The 21865-nt window shown below is 45.3% G+C and overlaps 1 protein-coding gene across 5 annotated transcripts in view; it reads left to right on the forward strand.

Annotated features, from left to right (window-relative positions):
• The first annotated feature begins 389 nt into the window (after positions 1-389).
• The window catches only part of KIAA1958 (KIAA1958 ortholog), a 962448-nt gene continuing 940972 nt past the window's right edge, over positions 390-21865 (forward strand). For 2 of the 5 annotated variants that reach the window (XM_069630637.1, XM_069630638.1), the window contains exon 1: positions 391-744. The gene's annotated coding sequence lies outside the window, so the exon portion shown is untranslated. Of the gene's footprint in view, positions 745-21865 lie in introns of all 5 variants that reach the window. The other 3 variants (XM_069630639.1, XM_069630636.1, XM_069630635.1) reach the window with 3 other exon arrangements.

Genomic DNA, 21865 nt, shown 5'->3' on the forward strand with positions numbered 1-21865 from the left:
AACCGTGGCGGTAAAACATTCTTACGGGATTCTTTAACAAAAATATATTTTCCTTGGAAACGAATTATCTGTAAGCCAATACACGTTTGTCCCCGTTAATGTTTTAATGACCGTTGTTCATAAAATGCATTGATATAAACTGCACCCTTTTAATTGAAAAGGAGCAGCAATCATTGCAGCTGCATTCCTTTTATGAAACCCCTATTCGTTTTATTACCGCCTGGAAAGTCATCTCATGTTGTTATAGTATAGCCTTTTTCCTTTTCTTTTATATTTGATCTCATCTTTAATTAAAAACAAGGCACCACGTACTGCTGTCCTTGGTCCCGAACGGTTTGTCTTATTGCTACTGCTTCCGGGTGAGGTGGGGACTGTGCAGTACAACCGGACAGAAACAAACTGCATGGAGCCGTCTGCCCCAGTCTCCCGCTACTTCCTGGGAGATGGGCACGGATTGATATAGTTGGGGCACCGGCGCCGCCGCAAAAAACAAGAGGGCACAGGTAGGCATTTTTCAGGTGGGACGAACAGTGGTGCGGCCGTTGCCGCCGCCGTTGAAAAGAAAAGGTGACCAGTTCAGCAATGCCGTCCTTGGAGGCGAGGCTTTAAGGAGGGTGCAAGTGAAAGGTGGGGGTGTTAAGCGGACACGGTCGGAGAGTTGGTGCCCCACCACACCATTGGGCAAAGAGGGCCGTCAGTGATAAAAAAAAAAAGCACCGCGGGTATACGCAGGAGATGCCTAAGGTAAGATTGTATGGATTCGTTTGTAAACATAACTGAAATTCATAGTGGTCTGTCAACTCTTTTTACTCTTCTATCCTCTCTTTTTAACGCGACTGTTTTTTGTGGTCTTTATAGCTCCACTTTGTGCTACTCTTTCTCTCGAATTGTTTTATTTTGTTAATTCCTTACATATTTTGTCTTTTTGTGCCCTTTTCTCTTACTCTACTCTGTTAGTTTTACTTTTCTGTTGCTCTCTATTCCTTTTCCGCTTCATCTTCACTCTTTTTTTGATTCTTTATCTCATGCCCTCTTTCTTCTCTCACTGAAATTGGTACTTGAAATGGGGCTGTTGCCCTGTGTGGTATTGGTACGTTTCCCCGACATTAACGCGCACCTTTATGAACTGTTTTTCAGTTCTTTGTATGCAATATACTTGCTTCTCTTTGTTAACTGTTTGACGCTAAATGATTACATCAGTGGGTCTCCTTCGAGCTCCCCCCTTTAAGGAATGGCTTGAGCCAAGGTATAAAACTGTCAATACCCTTTCAAAGCAATACATCTTTTAGATGTTACATTAAAAGTCTGTAATTATGTGACTGATATATAATGCATAAATGCCCATTTTTGTATACTTCGTTTTGGCTCGTAGACCAGAACATAGACGGCTGTATGAGAAAAAACTGGAAATAATATGTGAGGACTATGTTTCTGTCAGGATACATGTATGACAATAGCGAGTTCTCCGTTATCTACATTCTTGTTACATTTAGGTGTTGTGAACCTCCATTTGTGCCTGCAAGAACATCAGAAAGATAATAAGTATTTTTAGCCATCAAGCACATTCTGATGTAATAAAAACTTTGTAACTAAGTGCCCATTCAGCCTCTCGATTCATAAACGATACATTATCCCAGTAGACAGCCATGGGTTAATCAATTTAGCTTGACCCTTCTATTATTTTTTATTTTGTATAGAAAATATAGACAAGTAGTACGTTACTATTGTTTTGTAAAGATCAGTAGTAGCATGTTATTTGTAGAACATGTCATACAAACAAATTTGGACCATAGCTGTGAGGTTGGAAAGAGACTTGCTAACACAATTCTTACAAAACAATTGAATTCATTACAAAATAGCATGTTTAAATTCATCATACTGTGTTCTCATAAAAAAGCAAATACACATTTCTAATAGACCAACAAATCTAACATCACTTATTTCACTCCACCATACATTCACATTCTCTCAATGTCACATAGCACCCACATATTGCATAATTCCCTGTGTTATCAGCTCTATATAACCCTTTAGTGAAATAAGTGATGTTAGATTTGCTGGTCTATTAGAAATGTGTATTTGCTTTTTTATCAGAACACAGTATGATGAATTTAAATATGCTATTTTGTAATAAATTCAATTGTTTTGTAAGAATTGTGTAAGTAAGCCTCTTTCCAACCTCACAGCTATGGTCCAATTTTATTTGTTTATTTGACTCTTACCTGTAGGTCCAGTAGCGTTACAGGTACCCTGATATTTTCTGAACATGTCATACATAAATAAAAATGTAATGTTAAGAAAATTGTTATAAGCGGAACATGTCTTCCTGTCGAAAAGCCAATCCTGTTATCTTTGACAATCCTTGTTTTTTTCTCCTATTATTTTGAAAATGTCTTGCTCTGTGCTTTGTTTTTAAATTATTTTTTGGGAAGCTAGAAACCTCCCGTCAGAATCTTAGCACATGCCTTTTACTTTCTGATCCTGAATGCTAGATTCTTATTGTATCAGCATGATGCTTGTCCAGCCTGTCTTTTATGAAATTATGTGTGTTGCGTTGTCCCTTGGGGCTGTACCTGGGTATAATATAAGCAATGGAGGCAGGAGTCAACCAGAGACGTCACTCCAGTTGCGATATAAGTTGTGAGTCTTTATTAGCTCCTGTTCTCAGGTACAAGTCAGGCCTACACCAGAGATACCAGTGCCCACCACCCAGGCTGATCTTCTCCCAGTGTCTCAGCAACTGACACTAATGGAACCTCTCTCAGAAGATGCATTGCAGGATTCCATACATATTAACACAATAGAAGACTCAGGTTGATCAATTCTGTAAAAGTATTTTAATAAAAATTGTTTAATTTTTTGTTTTGAAAGTTCGCCCTCGAGTGAGGTACTTGGAATTTCTTAAAAAGCTGCTTCATAGATGAAAAAAGATGATTTTATTAGATTTCTCTATCAACAGGATGTTAAAAAAGGAGGACAATGTTAATAGATGTGTTTCTATTCTCTACTTCTATTCATTTAGTTTGAAAAAGTAGCGTCCAATTGTTTCTTCCGGTTTTGCTTAAAACATTTCCGGATTCCCATATTCTTATATCATAGAAAATAAAAGGCTAGGTCTTACCTAGTTTAAGGGGTCCCCATAGGTGTCCATGTGGGTGGTGGAAAGTAGGTATTACTACTTCCCAACAAGGGTCATGGGTCGTTTTGTCATGCCCTGGATTCTGGAAAAAAGGGATCATATTTTAGACTCTTAACCAGACGGGACGAACAAAGATTACATGATGCAAAGTAGTTAAAGATAGTGCTCAATAAGATAGGGTCATATATGAATGACCCCTGACAAATTTCTTCAAAAGAGAGACTCCAGAAAGTTTTACCTAGAAAGTGTGACCAGAAAACATGTTTTGCCATGTCTTAACAGATTAGGAACATACCATATCGCGTGATATAATGGGCTATCAAAAATGATGTAGCATAGAGCTCTATGAGCAACAGTCCCGCTCCCTTTATAACTATGGGTCCACCCCCCATCCCATCCCAGGGGTTTTTGGTGCATATTTTGAGGGGCAAGTAAGCATGCTACATCATTTTTGAAACCCCATGGCATGACAAAACGACCCATGACCCCTGTTGGGAAGTAGTAATACCTACTTTCCCCACCCATATGGACACCTATGGGGACCCCTTAAACTAGGTAAGACCTAGCCTTTTATTTTCTAGATGACAGCACCGTCAAATTACCTTATTGATACCATAATGGTGCTTGTCTCTCTCTCTTTTCCTTCTTCCCGTCCCCCTCCCTTTTATAGGTGGGATCCTCTGGTACCATCTACCCAGCCTCCTAGACGTAGACACATCCACTTTTCAATACGTTTGCCCAACCCTGATGAATGTGGCCTCTTTGCCACTGAAACCGGTAGGCTTTTTTGTGGCTTTCTACATCAGGAATAGTCCCAGACTAGTAACTAATCTATCTACAACCTGCTGGACTTCCTGATTTGTGATCTCCCAACAAATAGATGGGAATTCCGTAAAAACATTTTCAAACTGAATTCTGAAATAACAATGTTAAAAGATCAGAACAGAAGAAGAATATGGGAATCCGGAAATGTTTGAAGCAAAACCGGAAGAAACAATTGGACGCTACTTTTTCAAACTAAATGAATAGAAGTAGAGAATAGAAACACATCTATTAACATTGTCCTCCTTTTTTAACATCCTGTGGATAGAGAAATCTAATAAAATCATCTTTTTTCATCTATGAAGCAGCTTTTTAAGAAATTCCAAGTACCTCACTCGAGGGCGAACTTTAAAAAGAAAAAATTAAACAATTTTTATTAAAATACTTTTACAGAATTGATCAACCTGAGTCTTCTATTGTGTTAATATATAAGGGTACACGCAGGCCAGAGACCCGTTTCCTGGTCCTTTTTGTGACTATTATAAGGATTCCATACATGACACAAGCCATGACCTCACAAGCCAGTCACTCGCCACTACACACCATCCCCCTTAAGGAACTGAACAAGAGGAAAAGCCTAGTATACACTAATAACAAGATGAGAGTGAATAAGTGGCGACCACGCGTACCAATGCACACATATGTCTTTATGAGTAAAATAACTCGTCGCTAATAACTACCTAATCACCCACAACACTTAAGTGTATGCATCTTAACTCCACTCACTTCATTGGCTCCCAGTGGCTGCAAGGATTAAATTCAAGACCCTCTGCATTGTCCACAAGGCATTCTGGGGCCTTGGGCCTCAATACCTTCAACTCTCCCTTCGGAAATACCTTCCTACTTGAGCTCTTTGCTCCTCTACCTCTAACTCCCTCATGGTTAGTCGCTTTGCCAAGCAACAAGTTGGTGGTAGATATCTTTCTGCAGCTGGGGCCTCCCTCTGGAACAGCCTCCCTGCCTCTCTGAAACTTGAGGAGAACCATCTTCGGTTTATGGAAGCGCCTCAAGACCTTACTCTTTGCTTCTGCCTTCTCTCTTCCTCTCCCCTGCAGATCTGTCCCTCTCTGCACTGGGCACCTGGCTACCCTCTGAAGTCGGGCCCAGATCCCTTCCCACCCAGCTGCATACCCGCACTGCCTCCTGGCAACCCTTGCACTTGGGTCTGTATCCGCAACCCTACAGTCCCCTTACCTGCACTTATTACACAACCTTTGTCAGTGCTTAATTCTTGCACTTGCCACATGCTGGCCACACTACCTGTTGTTGTTCTGATCACGTGTTAAGCACTTCCCACTCCTCCCCTGCCCTTTGCACTTCCCCCCTTCCCTCTCCCCTGCACTTGCACGTTCTCAATGTCACTGGGCCTAGTAAGATAGTTGTTTTGTCCTCCCTTGTACCCCTCTCTTGCCTCGTCGCGCCTTGAAATACTTGTGTAGGGGCGCGATATGAATAAAAGATCATATCATATCACTCCCTCTTCCATCATACAAGGCGGGCCCCTTGGTCGTCTATCTTCCCAATGAACTATCGGCTTGGATTGGTTGTGTTTCTAGTCCCCCTCGTGAGAGCAGAAGGCCTGTAACTCAAGGTCTGGTATTGATTTAGGGCCAAACAGGGCCACCCCGCCTCCCCAGGATGCCAGGGCACATCAATTTGGAACGATAGGACCTCCGATTTATCATTTACCTTAAACCTAGCAATTGGTCCAAATTCCTGTAAAACTGATTGGATCCGTGGGAGGTTTTCCCACCAGTGTGTGAGGTATAACAGGATGTCATCTGCACAAAGAGATATGGGATGTTCGATCCCCGTTCATACTCTGCACCCCCCCCCCCAAGTCTGTGTCAAGCCGGCCCCAGGCACTGAGCTAGTCGATGGCTAATGCATAAAGTAGCGGTGATAATGGGCAGCCTTGGCGCGTGCCTGAGTAAAAGGCAAAAGGAGCTGAGGTGTATCCATTTGTGACCACTGACGCCTGTGTGTTTCAATATTGGAGCCCCACCATATCTAGGAAGTATCCCTTGATGCCAAATGTCTGTAGTACTGAAAACCTATAATCCCACCTAACTTTATCAAACGTCTTTTCAGCAATGAGAGTTAATATTATGTCATCCTGGTCTGCCTCGCTGGCTATTACGTTTAACAGTCATCTCATATTGACGCATGAGTGCCGAATGTGTATGAAACCCGTCTGGTACGAATGGACCGGTTTGGGTAGAATATGCTCCCGACGTTGTGACAAACATTTGGCTAGTATCTTTGCGTCTGTATTAATAAGAGAGATTGGTTAATATGCGCTGCACTCCATGGGATCTTCGCCAGGCCTAGGAAAAACTATGTTGGCGGTAAGCATACAATTAGGAAGAGAGCCTGCATCTCCCGCCTCATTGAATATAGTCGCCAGCCTAGGGACCAGTTTTTCAACCAGCGCTTTATAGTGATCGATCAGAAAACCATCTGGGCTGGTACCCTTCCCCTTTTCCAACCCCACCAAAGCAGCCGCTACCTCATCCTCAGTACTTGGAGCGTTCAGCAGGAGCAGGGCAAACTGTGCCCGCGCAGGAAGTCATAGGTTCTGCCATCTTTAGGCGAAGGTGGATTGGAATATAGCTCACAGTAAAATTCAATGAAGCAGTCGTTGATATCCGAGATGCCGAAAGCAGGACCCTGGACCTAGTTTTAATTGTATCAATGAGCTGTGCTCGCTGATGCCCCTTCAGCAGGACAGCCATCGGGAGGGAGCAGAGGAAGACTGCTGTCTTCAAAGAAAGACTGAGCACATTTAGAGAACATTTTTGAGCTTTGGCCATACTAACTGTTTTAATCTCCACATAAAGCTGTTTCATTTTTCCCAAGAAGGAATGTTCTCGCAATACTTTATCTACTCTTTCCAAGTTCAGTAGTTCTTCCTGTAGTCGTTTTTCGTGTTGCTTCCACCTTTTCTGCTCATACGCCCAACCCACCCATGAACTTGTTTACTAGATTCAGTGTTATCCAAGTGGGTTTCCTGAAGAAAGGCCAAGTCCCCACGCTCATACCACAAGAGATTCAACAATTTATGCCACTTAATGGGGTCACTATAACCCTATGTATGCTCAGGGTGATACATCTAATGGGAGTCACCCCTCCGACCCCCAAGTGAACTAAATGTGCGCACCAAATGGCCTCACTGTAGGTCGAGATACTATTCTAACAACACTCAGTAGGTCAGTTATTCCCCAAGATAGCCAGTGCAGCATGCCTTCCGTAGCGATCAACAAGCATATAGTCTGTTCCACACCACCCCACCAATTATACCTTTGTGAAGACAATATATAAAGTTACAATCATATACTTCCCCAATGTTCCTGAAAAAAATGAAAAAAACAAAACCCCAAACAGAAAGGACCATAAAGAACAATCAAACATTTAGCGCCTAAGTCAGGAACTCGATAAAAGTATAGTACAACCAATGCAGGACATTCGGACGAAATTTAAATGATTTTGTCGTCATCAACAGTGACCAACAAAGAGGAATGTCCCAAGACCATATCGGGGTGGAGGTGCGGGGCCGGGGGGAGGACTCGCCATCTATAGCAGTGGCATATACACAGATTCGGCCCGTCGCTTGCTTACATTTGACATATACCAAGAGCCATAACTACACAAGCATGCTCACACAATTCATTTCCAGCAATTAGAATAGGCAAACAATTGAGTTTGAGCACCCTGCCGAAAAACACCACGCACACATCAAATAATGGAGAAACTTGTATTAGAGATTGTCACAGAGGTGGTGCCTCCTGCACTCCCTCTTCCATCATACGAGGAAAGCCCCTGGGTCGTCTACCTTTCTTTTGCCAATAAGCTATCGGCTTGGATTGGTTGTGTTTCTAGTCCCCCTCGTGAGAGGAGTAGGCCTGTAACTCAAGGTCCGGTATTTATTTAGTGCCAAGAATGTCATTTTGACCCAGTAATGTCCATGCTGTCAAACGAATGCCACTTTTTATCTAGCGAGAAGATGGACCAACCCTTCAAGGGCCTCACAAATTGGATTAAACTTTCTCTGTCGCCTTGCCACCTCAGCCGAGAAATTGTTGAATATCTTAATTTGCGCCCTGCTGAGCTGTATGACATCTTTTTGTCTGTAGGCTTTCAATATTGACAGCTTGTGTTGTAAATTCGGGAAGCATACTGTGATAATTCTGGGACACTCCCCCTTGGCTGGTTTGGGACCAGGTGCTCTGTGGGCATGTTCAATAAGGAATTCTCCTGGGTTATCAAGGTGGAGTGGCAACTGCCACACAGAATACAGGAAGCCCTCTAGGTCACCCTTCTGCTCCTGTGGGCATCCCCACCCGCTGTATATTATTGCACTGAGAGCAATTTTCTTGATCATTGAGCTTTGCTCGAAGGCGCTGAATCTCTTTAATGGCTGCATCAAGCTCCACTGCCATCGAACGTTGGTCATCGTCCACCCCGCTAGTACGTTTCTCGTTGTCCGTGGTCCGTTCGACCTATATGTTGAGTTGGCCATTTTTATCTTTAAACTCCTTCGCTACATCGGGAACTGCCAAGTTTGTCTCCTGAGTTTACTGTTTCAGGGTATTCATTTCTGACAATATCACCTGGAACCACGCAGCAGTATCCATGTTGCTCTGTGTGGTTGCAAGTTTAGCTATACTCTGGGACCATGTCCGGTGCCCTCGTGGACTTGTAGTGGTGCGCCTCAGCAACAATATGGACCTATCCCGCTTTAGCCAGGGAATCAGAAGATATTGCTATCTGTTGGCCATCAGCTGCATCTCATCACCTCTGAGAAACGATACATCTATTCTACAGGCCCCGCCACTGCAATCAATGGACGGCAGGCTTTATAGGTGGGGCGCAGTGACAAACGCCCCCTCAGTGGCCGCACTCTCCAGCAGAGCGCTTCTACCTTGCCCATTGTGTGTTGCGCAGCAAGTTGGCTTCTACAACCCTGTCGGTTCTAGGGCACATGCGTGGCTATTTTTACCAATCTCATCATGGCGCCTCATTCAGTCAAGTCAAAGAGTGACGATCACAGACCTCCATTGCTCCCCAAGGGTCAGGAGGCCTTTGATCGTACTAACGGGTCTTACCATCACAGGGAAGCCCAACATTGCATGGGTCCAGTGCCCCTCCGGCTCCACTTTTCCAGCTGGCGGTTGTGTCAAACACACCCTCAGAGGGCGTGCTTTCGAAGAGAGTGCTCCTACCTTGTCCGCCGTAAGCTGCGCATCAGATCAGCGTCTCAGTCTCCCCCCCCCCCCTTTTCCGATACCAACACTTTTGCATGACACACCAGAGAACGGACTAACACCAGAGCCGTTTACCTGACATGTCCCAATGTTAGGGTCAGGCAAAGTCAGGCAATTGATCAGAATCACACCCACCTGATGGCCCTTTCCCTTCTCCAAAGGGATAAAAGGTGGCGTAAGAGAGCACAGTCCGAGCACGGGAGACAGCACGATGAGACGGCTAACCAGGTGCGGCAGTTCAAGAGAAGGAGAAAGACGGCGGGAAGTGAGAGGGTGGCGAGGAGAGAAGCGACCTTGCCCCTTTCGTCCCAGGTCAACTGAACCTTCGTGGAAGAGAGCCTAAGACAGCGAACAATAGCACAAGTGTCTTGCAGCAGATTTCAATGGTACACAGAGTGTGTTGAAGCGAGGGGAAACTCCTGCTACAGTGGTACTGGCCTTGACTCCAGTTACGAAGAAAGCCAAGAGGTTCATCACAGCCGGTGAGTCGAGGGGAGAGCCAATAAGAGCCGGCCTGTTGTGAATGAAAATCACAAAGTGCCAAAGTGAGGAAGTTCAAATAACTATAAAAAGTATTAAGGGGAGAGACCAGCTGTAGAGGGAACCAGCACCACATGCGTATTAACGAGATACTCTGGTCGATCCCCGTCTGAGTAAAACTACCGCAACCAGAAGGCCGTAGAGGAGCCGCCAAAAGAGGTCAAAGTGGTCATACAGGAGGTCTAGCAAAATCCCTGTACAATCAAAAGACTTTTATCTACAAATATGGTGAAAGTAAAAGGGAAGTGAAGCCAGTGAACAATGAGAGTGAATACGAATGTGAAGTTGGCAAGAGTAAACCCGGAAGAGGGGTGCTAACGAGAAGGGGGCAAAATATAAAGTCCTGAGAAACAGTGTGTTGACTTAAGCCCGGCCAAGGGATGTCCACCGGAACTGTTTACAAGCGCTCTGAAAATTGTGATTGAGAGGGGTCTGCGCCCAGAAGAGGGGCACCCAGGGGTGAGCTATTATCACCCTGATCACGTGAACCCGGGAATGGGAGCTTCATAGCGAACATGACTTTATAAAGGAACTCTCATTGTTGGCCTCACAGCGAAGTGTTGAAAAGACTTTGTGTGAGAACGATAGTTGAAGATTTGTTGAAAGCCATAGTGACCCAAGCAGAGGGAGGCCAAGAGTCGAGACGGGTCCCAGCCCGAACGAGGGAGATCCAGGGGTGAACTCATCACCCAAAACCCATTAAGAGAAGGAACTATTATTTGGTTTTGTGAAATACGAGTGAAAAGGGTCAGCACCCAGAAGAGGGGGACCCAAGGATGAAACTTTCACCCAAAGTGTTCTAAAGGGGTCAGCGCCCGGAAGAGGGGGAACCAGGGGTGAAGCCATCACCCGGCGTGAACTACAGAAAAGAACCCTTTTGTGCGTTTGTTTTGTAAGTGAATACATCAGGCCCTCGAAGGCAAGAGACTTTCAAGAGGAACTAAACTTGCCCATCCACGTTCCTGATTGCTGCCAGTTGAACTGTTAACTCGTGCTGGGGAAAGCTCAAGTGTGTGCTGCACTCCAAGCACCCATCTTGCCCCGGGATCCAAACGTGGGGAAGGGAGATCCAAGTTACCGTATCCTGACATTTTATTTGTGAACACTTCTTTCTTTTCCTGAAAACCATCCCACACCCTTTTTGTATTAGTTGTAAGGTTTGGCGATAGGTTTCTTAGTGTAGGCCCTTTTTATTTGACACAACGCCACTAGGAATGCCTTATTTTCATTTCATGGTCAACACTTACTCCCATCTTAGATTTAGGTTTAGTTTAGGCATTTTTCCAACCTGCATACAGTTTAAATAAACACCCTTGAACTGTGATCATGTGTCTGTCTTTACTGTTGTCACCATGAGTCCCTCACACTATGCTCAAAGCAAGTCTGACAAAGTAGTATACTCTCTATTTTATTACAATCATATTTTCAAATAATGTTTCACACAGGATTTCTCTTTCTTCTATGTGTTACAAATAGGTTTGATTATTACCCAGTACTCAATTTATCTATGTCCTAAGGAGGAAGGGCTGAGTCGATGCTGCTAGAATCCGGCTTGCTAAACTTTAGTAGCTTTCTGCTTTGGCACATTGTAGTGGCGGGTGACTGGCTTGTTATGTCATGGTCAGTGTCATGTTTGAAATCCTGCAGTACAGCTCCAAGGGACAACGTAACATTTGGTGATGAGCAATCTGAACTCTGACCACTGTGGGGGGGAGTCGTGGATGATCAGAGTACCACCCACCAAAGTGACGACCCACCACCCAGGGCATTGTTGGTGGCCTTTCGGTTGATTCCAGCAGCTGAATCCAGGGCCAAGTCAATGGTCGCTGTGCACCTGCCACTAGGGCATGGACTACCTCTTTCATTGGTAAGTGGAGAAGGGGCGGAGAGGGCCCAGATCAGGATGACTACATCTCTACTGCCTGGGGCAGTGGCGGAATTGAGGCCAACAGCAGGTCCATGCAGCTGTTACCGAAGGAGGGGGGGAGAGTGAGTATTAAACTGCCTCAAGTACCGAAGGTGGCTGTGACTTGCCATCCTACTTTTATACCTCGAGGGAAACAGCTGCCGGAGATATCTCGAGATCATACAGGACCGAAGCTCTGTAATCAGTGTCTGTGAGTTTTACCTACTGTGATGTATGCACTGTTTACTGGACACGGAGCTCCATTCTCACAAGCTCCTGACTTTAAAATGATGATGTTGGGGATCAGTGGATTGAGCGCTCCAAGAAGAGAACCTGGAGCGTGATGAGGGGGGCCACGTGTTCCGTGCAGAAGTTGGAAGGAACGCCTGGGGAAAAAAGCTTCCCGGAACTTCTGTTGTATGAGCTGCATCCGTGGCAGAAGAGCCATGGGCACAGTGAGCGTTCATCTTGATGCAGTAGGATGTGCTGGAGTTTACGGTGATGTTATATCTTGCTATCAAAGGGACGCAATGCTGTCGGTCCTGACCTTAAGGGAGAAGTTTCTAATGCGTGTTGCCCATTTTCGATTGTGGGGCAATATTTGTACTTCCACCCATCAAGAGAATTTATTGTTGAAGGCTGTCACGTCGTAACGTGACTCCAAGAGAAGACTCCTGTAACCCTCCCACATCGTTATGTGGGTGGCCCTCAGTTTGGGTCAAATGTTATGAAAGGGACCGTTGGGTTAGGGTAGCGGGCGGGGACATAAAGGAGGTCAATGGTGAGTGTTGTGGCAGTTAATATGTTCTGCCCTGATGAATAAAGACGTGTATGAGACCCATTTAGTCTCCGCTTATTCTGTGGCCCTGTCGGGGCTCGCTGAAGTCCCGTCCATGAATGAGAGCCTCCCTGAGCCTCTGACAAGGCTCTCACAGCTGGCGACGAGGGAACCACATGAAAGGTGTTCCGCGCTGTGAAAGAAGTATTCTGACAAGGAGGGTGCCGTTGGGCACTACTTACGCGTGCCGGCGCGGCTCCATGTGTTGCTGGCGGCTGGAGGAATGACGGGTATTTGCTGATCGCGTCATTCCGGAAGCCCGGCAATGTCAAGAAAAAAAAAGTCAAGAAGAAATTAGTCGCTCTCCCTGCTGGTTGCACCCGCTGAGCGCGTAGTACCTCCCATGCCAAATACAGTATTTAGGAAGCACGGCACCGTCAACATAAGAAAAATAAATAAATTAAAAAGAACACAAAGCCGTCTTATCGGCTGCCGTATCAGACTTGGCAGTAAAACAAAAGCTTCATCAATAGCGCAGATCACCCAGCGAATAGGCGACGTATTTGCGCATCTAAGCAACAAGTTATGCCTAACCAATTTTTTTACAGAATAAATGAAACATTAATAAATAAATGATGAGGAGGCTTTAGAGTGAGTGAAGCCAAGAAGCAAGTAAACTCAACAAACTCAGTCAGGAAGAAGTTCCAATGGTGAAGGTGGTGCCGTCAATTACAAATCTGTAAAGGAGGCTATAAATGCGTACCTACAGATTCTAAATACTAAGAAACACAATCAGCCAGCATGTCTGAAGAAAGGCACACCTCCACAACAGAGGCTGCTGTGACAACTGAAAGTCAGACCACAACAAATGGAGGCACACAAGTATTACACTTACCCCATGCATTTGATATACAAGATACCAGTAATCTTGGGCCTCACGGGGCTACCTGGTTACGTGACTAACTTATGTATGGGTGCCATAGGACTTAAAGATGATATTAGGCTCAAAAACACTCTCTCCATGGCCGTGGGTCCTGCTGTAAGAGACATTGTAGGAGAACTAATTGATCTTGACACTGCCTTATACTTTGAATTACACTCCAAACTGACAGAATATTTTACACCATTGACCAATGTTTATTATGTACGACATATCTTCCACACCACGCGACAAGACAACGGAGAATCCATTGACAACTTTGTAATGAGACTGCGAATTCTGAAGAATTGTGAATTCCATAGATACTCTAACGAAGAGGCACTCAGATCCCAAGTAACAACAGGATCTGACTCACAAAGTTTCCGCAAGAAACTAATACAGAAGCAACAATTCATTGATTTATTTCTTGCCCTGGCATGTATGGAAGCAGCAGTGGAATCTCAAGTAGATAATCTCAGCAAAGTAATTTTACAACCTAAATTTACTGATCATGAAGTGGTCAATACAATATCTTCATCTGTCAACTTGATACCAAAACGTAATGAAATTACCTGCTGTAGTTGTGATTATGAGTATACCCACGCAGGGTAATACCCGGCTATGTGACAAAAATGTGCTGCCTGTGGGGGATATGATCACTACAGAGCCATGTGCAAAAATGCACCAATTCAACCCAACATATGAAGAACTTTCAAAGAACAAAAAAGATCAACACCAACCAGCCCACATGCAGGGGGCCCAGATAATGATAATAAATGGACCAGGAGAGACGAAAGAGAACACCAAAGACCATATCAGAGGGATGAACATAAGAAAATGGATTCATCAAGGCGCAGTAGACGCAGGCGTTATGTACGATACATTGAAATGAAGCTGCAAATCCTCTTCCTCAGGAGATGATCAGAGGAGAAAAGGATGTGTACGTGCTGAACAATGACTCGGGAACACAACACAGCCCAATTCTCAACATCCAAGTGAATAATACGCCCATGGGTTTTCTCATCGACACAGGAGCTATCGTTAACCTAATTAGCGAAGAAGCCTATGAACTCAAGAAAATCTATGGTAGATATCTACCCCTATGGCTCCAACACACTGCTGCCCTGCAAAGGGGTCATATTGGTCACGTATGCACATAAATCTCATGTGGCAAAAGTTGAAGTACTTGTCCTCAAGACTGAAGCGAAAAGTGGATGCATACTCTGTTTTAAAAACAGCAGTGGACATGGGACTAGTCCACATTCTGTACCAATTGATGGCTCATAAGTACTTTTCTCGGCTAGAGGATATTGAGACTGGATTCCCGAAATTATTTTCAGGTCTGGGTAAGCTAAAGAACCCGAAAGTGCAGCTCCACATCAACCCGAAAGTCAAACCTGTCGCCAAACATTACCGGGGCATACCCATTAATATCCAACACCAAGTGGAGGATGAAATAAATAAGCTATTAAAACAAAACGTCATAGAACCAGTGACTGGACCCACTCCGTGGGTATCACCCATAGTGCCAGTACCAAAAAAAAACACCAGATGGGTCCATAAGACTGTGTGTAGACATGCGGAGAGTAAACAATACCATGGAAAGGGAAAGACATCAAGCTCCAAGAATAAGCGATATGATCCACCTTTTACATGGAGCCAAATACTTCTCAAAACTAGATCTCACGAAGGGATACCATCAGATAGAAAATCGCACCAGAATCCCGGTACATCACCATATTTGTAACCCACTTTGGGCTATTTCAATATTTCAATGGGATTTCGTCGGCAGCAGGAATTTTTCAAGAAGAAATTCACAAGATCATCCGCCACGTCCCAAACTGTTTGAATTACTCAGATGATGTACTAGTGTCCGGGAAATCCAAGGAGGAACATGACCCTGCTCTTCACAAAGTTTGCACAGCAATCGAAACAGCAGGTCTGACACTTAACTGGTGAAAGTGTGGATTCCGGAAAGAATCTCTGAGGTTCTTTGGACACATATTCTCAGAAAAGGGAATAAGACCAGACTCTGAAAAAGTTGCGGCCCTCAACTCTGCCCAACCCCCCAAAAACATATCAGATTTACGATCTTTTCTTGGACTGGCTAGTTACTGCTCCCGATACTTACAGGATTATGCAACAGTGAGTAATCCTCTACGTCAACTCACACGGAAAAATCAATCTTTCGAATGTACCCCTGACTGTCAGACTGCTTTTGAGAGCAATCGAGACAATATAACGAAAGTTGATAACATGGCATATTTTGATGCAGATAAGAAAACTGAAGTAATAGTCGATGACAGCCCATTAGAACTGAGTGCCATACTAATACAATGCAACCCTGCAGTACCCACTGAGAAATATATAGTAGGTAATGCAAGTAGGAGTCTCACAGCAACCAAATAAACTTACTCTCAAGCAGAAAAGGAAAGCTTAGCAGTGGTATGGGACTGCAAGTACTTTCACCTGTTCTCATACAGCAAATCATTCACCGTGATTACAGACCATCAGGCACTTCACACAATTTTCAGACACCCTAAGGCAAGAATGCCCCCCAAGAATAGCGGGATGGGGACTACGTCTTCAAGATTATAAATTCAATATTGAACACTGTCCAGGAAAGGACAACAATCCGGCACAATATATGTCAAGACATCCTACCGGTCCAGCAAGAAACAGCCCGTCCATTGCAGACAACTATATCAATTACATCATACACCATCTTCAACCGCTGCCAGTAGACTGGTCCACCATACTTAAAGAGTCTGAAAATGACAAAGCTCTTGCCATAATCTCACACTGCATAAGAACTGACAGAGTTTCTCATGCTAGACAACAAGCCAAACAGGGAGAGGAAACTGTAAGAGACAACGTCAAGGCATTGGAACTAGTAAAAGACAATCTGACGGTGGTTAAGAGCCACATCGTGATGAAAGGCTAAAAAATCATCATTCCTTCCTCACTACGGAAACGTGTCATCGAACTGGCACATGCAGAACATCGAGTTCTAGCCTCCACTAAAAGTCTTCTATGTGAAAAAGTCTGGTTTCCAAAAATGGACACATTGGTGGAAGAAGTTATCAGTGAGTGTGTAGCTCCCCAACCATGCCCAAATCCGTTACAAATGTCAACGCTGCCTGGGGGGTATTTGGAAGGAGGTTGCCGTTGATTTGTTTGGACCAACACAAAATGGAAAATACATAAAGTATTTATTGATGAACATTCGAGGTTTCCAGATGCGCAGATCATTGATTCCTCGTCAACAACGTGTGCCATTCCAGCGCTGGACAGAATGTTATCCACGTATAGCATACCTAAAATGCTGAAATCAGACAATGGACCCCCATTCACAGGTCGTGACTTTGAGAACTTTGCTAAATACATGGGATTCCTACATCGCAAAATAACGCCTCGATGGCCTCGGGCAAATGGAATCGTTGAAAGATTCATGTCAAACATAAAAAGGTTGTTACAAACAGCTCATCCTATCAATAAACCATTTGAGCAAGCGCTGTATCAGCTACTAATTGGGTATAGCCACACACCTCATAGCACGACGGGAGAGAGTCCATCTGACCTTATGTTTCGACGAATTGTGAGAACACGCTTACCTGAGAGCTTATGTCCACAGCCATCACACCCCTTGAACAACAGGTCAAGGATCGGGACCTAGAGCAGAAGAAGAAAAGGAAAGAATGGCTGTCACACGACGCAGAGCGCAGGAAATCGATGTGAAGATGGGAGACCAAGTAGTGATGTACCAGCCTAGGGGCAAGAAGGAAGATCCAACATTTGCCCGTAAAATATTGATAGTGACTGAAAAGAAAGGCAACATGATAACGGCCTGTGGAGATCACCAACACATGGTCACACAAAACTCCTCTCTTTTTAAAAGGCTTCCAGGACGCATACCTGAAAAATGGGAGCTGTCCAGCAACAGTGAGGCTGAATCCCTGTCGGATGATTCATATCAAGGAGATAGTGAACCTTCGGAAGATGAAGGCCAGAGTGGAGAACAACCTTCACCTGACCAAGAATCCTTTCATCCCCAACGACTTCAATGCAGCCGCATAAAACCTCTTAGACTGATTAAGGAAATGGGATGAAGGCAATGGTCTAGCTGTACTATAAAAGGGCGGGAAGATGTCACGTCGTAACGTGACTCCTAGAGAAGACGCCTGTAACCACCCCACATTTTATGTGGGTGGCCCACGGTTTTGGTCAAATGTTATGAAAGGGACCGTTGGGTTAGGGTAAGGGGCGGGGACACAAAGGAGGTCAACGGTGAGTGTTGTGGCAGTTGATATGTTCTGCCCTGATGAATCAAGACATGTATGAGACCCGTTTAGTCTCTGCGTATTCTGTGGCCCTGTCAGGGCTTGCTGAAGTCCCGTTCGTGAATGAGAGCCTCCCTGAGCCTCTAACAAGGCTCTCACAAAGGCATCCACCGAAGTGAACGACAGATGCATTGTGGGGAGAAGTGTTTTTTTTTTGTTTAGGCATTGCCCTGTGCGTAAATGCGGACGGTGAAATGCCAATCGTGTTTCCCATGTTAGCCTCGTTTAAGAAAGGGAAAAATGGAGGCACAAGGAATATGAAATGTTATCTGAGTATTTATCTTCTCAACAAAGAAAAAAACATGACGAATGTGGGTGATTTATAACTGTGTGTGTGGTGTGAAAATTAGAAGAGGTATTGCCGTAGTTACTGTGTGTATTTTGGGAAGCCTCAAAATATGTAGTGCTCAGGTTACAGTAAGTGGTGACCTGCGGGTTCCATCATCTGTTATGTGCTCATGTGTGATTAAACCGCCTAGGGGGCGTCTTTGTGTGAAATGTGATAAGTCTATCGTTCAAAGAGGCCATTGGTGCAAGCATTGGGGATGGTGACCTACGGGTTCTTAACCATGTGATGCCTGGTGTGAGCGGTGCCAAGGGGGCAGTTTGCTTTTCTGTAAGTAGTGCTCTACCCTAAGGGGGGCCAATGTGTGCATACTTGTGTGTGGTGACCTACGGGTTCCTACACCTGGATGTGTTTTAAGTAGTAGCCGGTCAGAGGGGCCGCGCACCGCTCAATTGTTGTTTTTACCGGCTGCTATTGTGTATTAGTAGTAGTGGCTTGGCCCTGGATTCAGCTGCTGGAATCAACTGAAAGGCCACCAACAATGCCCTGGGTTTTGGGTCGTCACTTTGGTGGGTGGTACTCTGATCATCCACGACTCCCCCCCACAGTGGTCAGAGTTCAGATTGCTCATCACCAAATGTTACGTTGTCCCTTGGGGCTGTACTGCAGGATTTCATACATGACACCGACCATGACATAACAAGCCAGTCACCCGCCACTACAATGTGCCAAAGCAGAAAGCTACTAAAGTGTAGCAAGACGGATTCTAGCAGCATCGACTCAGCCCTTCCTCCTTAGGACATAGATAAATTGAGTACTGGGTAATAATCAAACCTATTGTTATAACACATAGAAGAAAGAGGAATCCTGTGTGAAACGCTATTTGGAAATATGATTGTAATAAAATAGAGAGTATGCTACTTTGTCAGACTTGCTTTGAGCATAGTGTGAGGGACTCATGGTGACAACAGTAAAGACAGACACAAGTGATCACAGTTCAAGGGTGTTTATTTAAACTGTATGCAGGTTGGAAAAACGCCTAAGCTAAACCTAAATCTAAGATGGGAGTAAGTGTTGACCATGAAATGAAAATAAGGCAGTCCTGGTGGCGTTGTGTCAAATAAGAAGGGCCTATACTAAGAAACCTATTGCCAAACCTTACAACTACTACAAAACGGGTGTGAGATGGTTTTCAAGAAAAGAAAGAAGTGTTCGCAAATAATATGTCCGGATACGGTAGCTTGGATCTCCCTTCCCCACGTTTGGATCCCGGGGCAAGATGGGTGCTTGGAGCGCAGCACACACTTGAGCTTTCCCCAGCACGAGTCAACAGTTCAACTGGCAGCAATCAGGAACGTGGATGGGCAAGTTTCGTTCCTCTTGAAAGTCTCTTGCCTTCGAGGGCCTGATGTATTCACTTACAAAACAAACGCACAAAAGGGTACTTTTCTGTAGTTCACGCCGGGTGATGGCTTCACCCCTGGTTCCCCCTCTTTCGGGCGCTGACCCCTTTAGAACACTTTGGGTGAAAGTTTCATCCTTGGGTCCCCCTCTTCTGGGTGCTGACCCTTTTCACTCGTATTTCACAAAACCAAATAATAGTTCCTTCTCTTAATGGGTTTTGGGTGATGAGTTCACCCCTGGATCTCCCTCGTTCGGGCTCGGACCCGTCTCGACTCTTGGCCTCCCTCTGCTGGGGTCACTATGGCTTTCAACAAATCTTCAACTATCGTTCTCACACAAAGTCTTTTCAACACTTTGCTGTGAGGCCAACAATGAGAGTTCCTTTATAAAGTCATGTTCGCTATGAACCTCCCATTCTCAGGTTCATGTGATCAGGGTGATAATGGCTCACCCCTGGGTGCCCCTCTTCTGGGCACAGACCCCTCTCAATCACAATTTTCAAAGCACTTGTAAACAGTTCCGGTGGACATCCCTTGGCCGGGCTTACCTTTGTCAACACACTGTTTCTCGGAACTTTATATTTTGCCCCCTTCTCGTTAGCACCCCTCTTCCGGGCTTAATCTTGCCAACTTCACATTCGTATTCACTCTCATTGTTCACTGGCTCCACTTCCCTTTTACTTTCACCATATTTGTAGATAAGTCTTTTGCTAGACCTCCTGTATGACCACTTTGACCTCTTTTGGCGGCTCCCCTACAGCCTTCTGGTTGCGGTAGTTTTACTCAGACGGGGATCGACCAGAGTCTCTTGTTAACACGCATGTGGTGCTGGTTCCCTCTACAGCTGGTCTCTCCCCTTAATACTTTTTATAGTTCTTTGAACTTCCTCACTTTGGCACTTTGTGATTTTCATTCACAACAGGCCGGATCTTATTGGCTCTCCCCTCGACTCACCGGCTGTGATGAACCTCTTGGCTTTCTTCGTAACTGGAGTTAAGGCCAGTACCACGGTAGCAGGAGTTTTTCTCGCTTCATCACGCTCTGTGTACCATTGAAATCTGCTGAAAGACACTTGTGCTATTGCTCACTGTCTTAGGCTCTCTTCCACGAAGGTTCAGTTGACCTGGGACGAAAGGGACAAGGTCGCTTCTCTCCTCGCCACCCTCTCACTTCCAGCCGTCTTTCTCCTTCTCTTGAACTGCCGCACCTGGTTAGCCGTCTCATCGTGCTGTCTCCCGTGCTCGTACTGTGCTCTCTTGCTCCACCGTTTATCCCTTTGGAGAAGGGAAAGGGCCATCAGGTGGGTGTGATTCTGATCAATTGCCTGACTTTGCCTGACCCTTACATTGGGACATGTCAGGTAAACGGCTCTGGTTTTAGTCCGTTCTCTGGTGTGTCATGCAAAAGTGTTGGTGTCGGAAAAGGGGGGAGACTGAGACGCTCATCTGATGCGCAGCTTACGCCGGACAAGGTAGGAGCACTCTCTTCGAAAGCACGCCCTCTGAGGGTGCGTTTGACACAACCGCCAGCTGGAAACAAAGGAAGTGGAGCCAGAGGGGCACTGGACCCATGCAATGTTGGGCTTCCCTGTGATGGTAAGACCCGTTAGTACGATCAAAGGCCTTCTGACCCTTGGTGAGCAATGGAGGACTGTGATCGTCACTCTTTGACTTGATTGAATGAGGCGCCATGATGAGATTGGTAAAAGTGCAGCGCATTTGCCCTAGAACCGACAGGGTCGGAGAAGCTGACTTGCTGCGCAACACACAATGGGCAAGGTAGAAGCGCTCTGCTGGAGAGTGCGGCCACTGAGGGGGCGTTTGTCACTGCGCCCCACCGATAAAGCCTGCCATCCGTTGATTGCAGTGGCGGGGCCTGTGGAATAGATGTATAGTTTCTCAGAGGTGATGAGATGCAGCTGATGGCCGAAAGATAGCAATATCTTCTGATTCCCTGGCTAAAGCGGGATAGGTCCACATTGTTGCTGAGGCGCACTACTACAAGTCCACAAGGGCACCGGACATGGTCCCAGAGTATAGCTAAACTTGCAACCAGACAGAGCAACATGGATACCGCTGCGTGGTTCCAGGTGATCTTGTCAGAAATTAATACCCTGAAACAGCAAACTCAGGAGACGAACTTGGCAGTTCCCGATGTAGCGAAGGAGTTTAAAGATAAAAATGGGCACCTCAACATATAGGTCGAACGGACCACGGACAACGAGAAACGTATTAGCGGGGTGGAGGGTGACCAACGTTCGATGGTAGTGGAGCTTGATGCAGCCATTAAAGAGATTCAGCGCCTCGGAGCAAAGCTCAATGATCAAGAAAATTGCTCTCAGTGCAATAATATACAGCGGGTTGGGATGCCCACAGGAGCAGAAGGGCGACCTAGAGGGCTTCCTGTATTCTGTGTGGCAGTTGCCACTTCACCTTGATAACCCAAGAGAATTCCTTATTGAACATGCC

Source organism: Ambystoma mexicanum, chromosome 6q (genome assembly GCF_040938575.1).
Source record: "Ambystoma mexicanum isolate Mex_15411 chromosome 6q, UKY_AmexF1_1, whole genome shotgun sequence".
NCBI lineage: Eukaryota > Metazoa > Chordata > Amphibia > Caudata > Ambystomatidae > Ambystoma > Ambystoma mexicanum.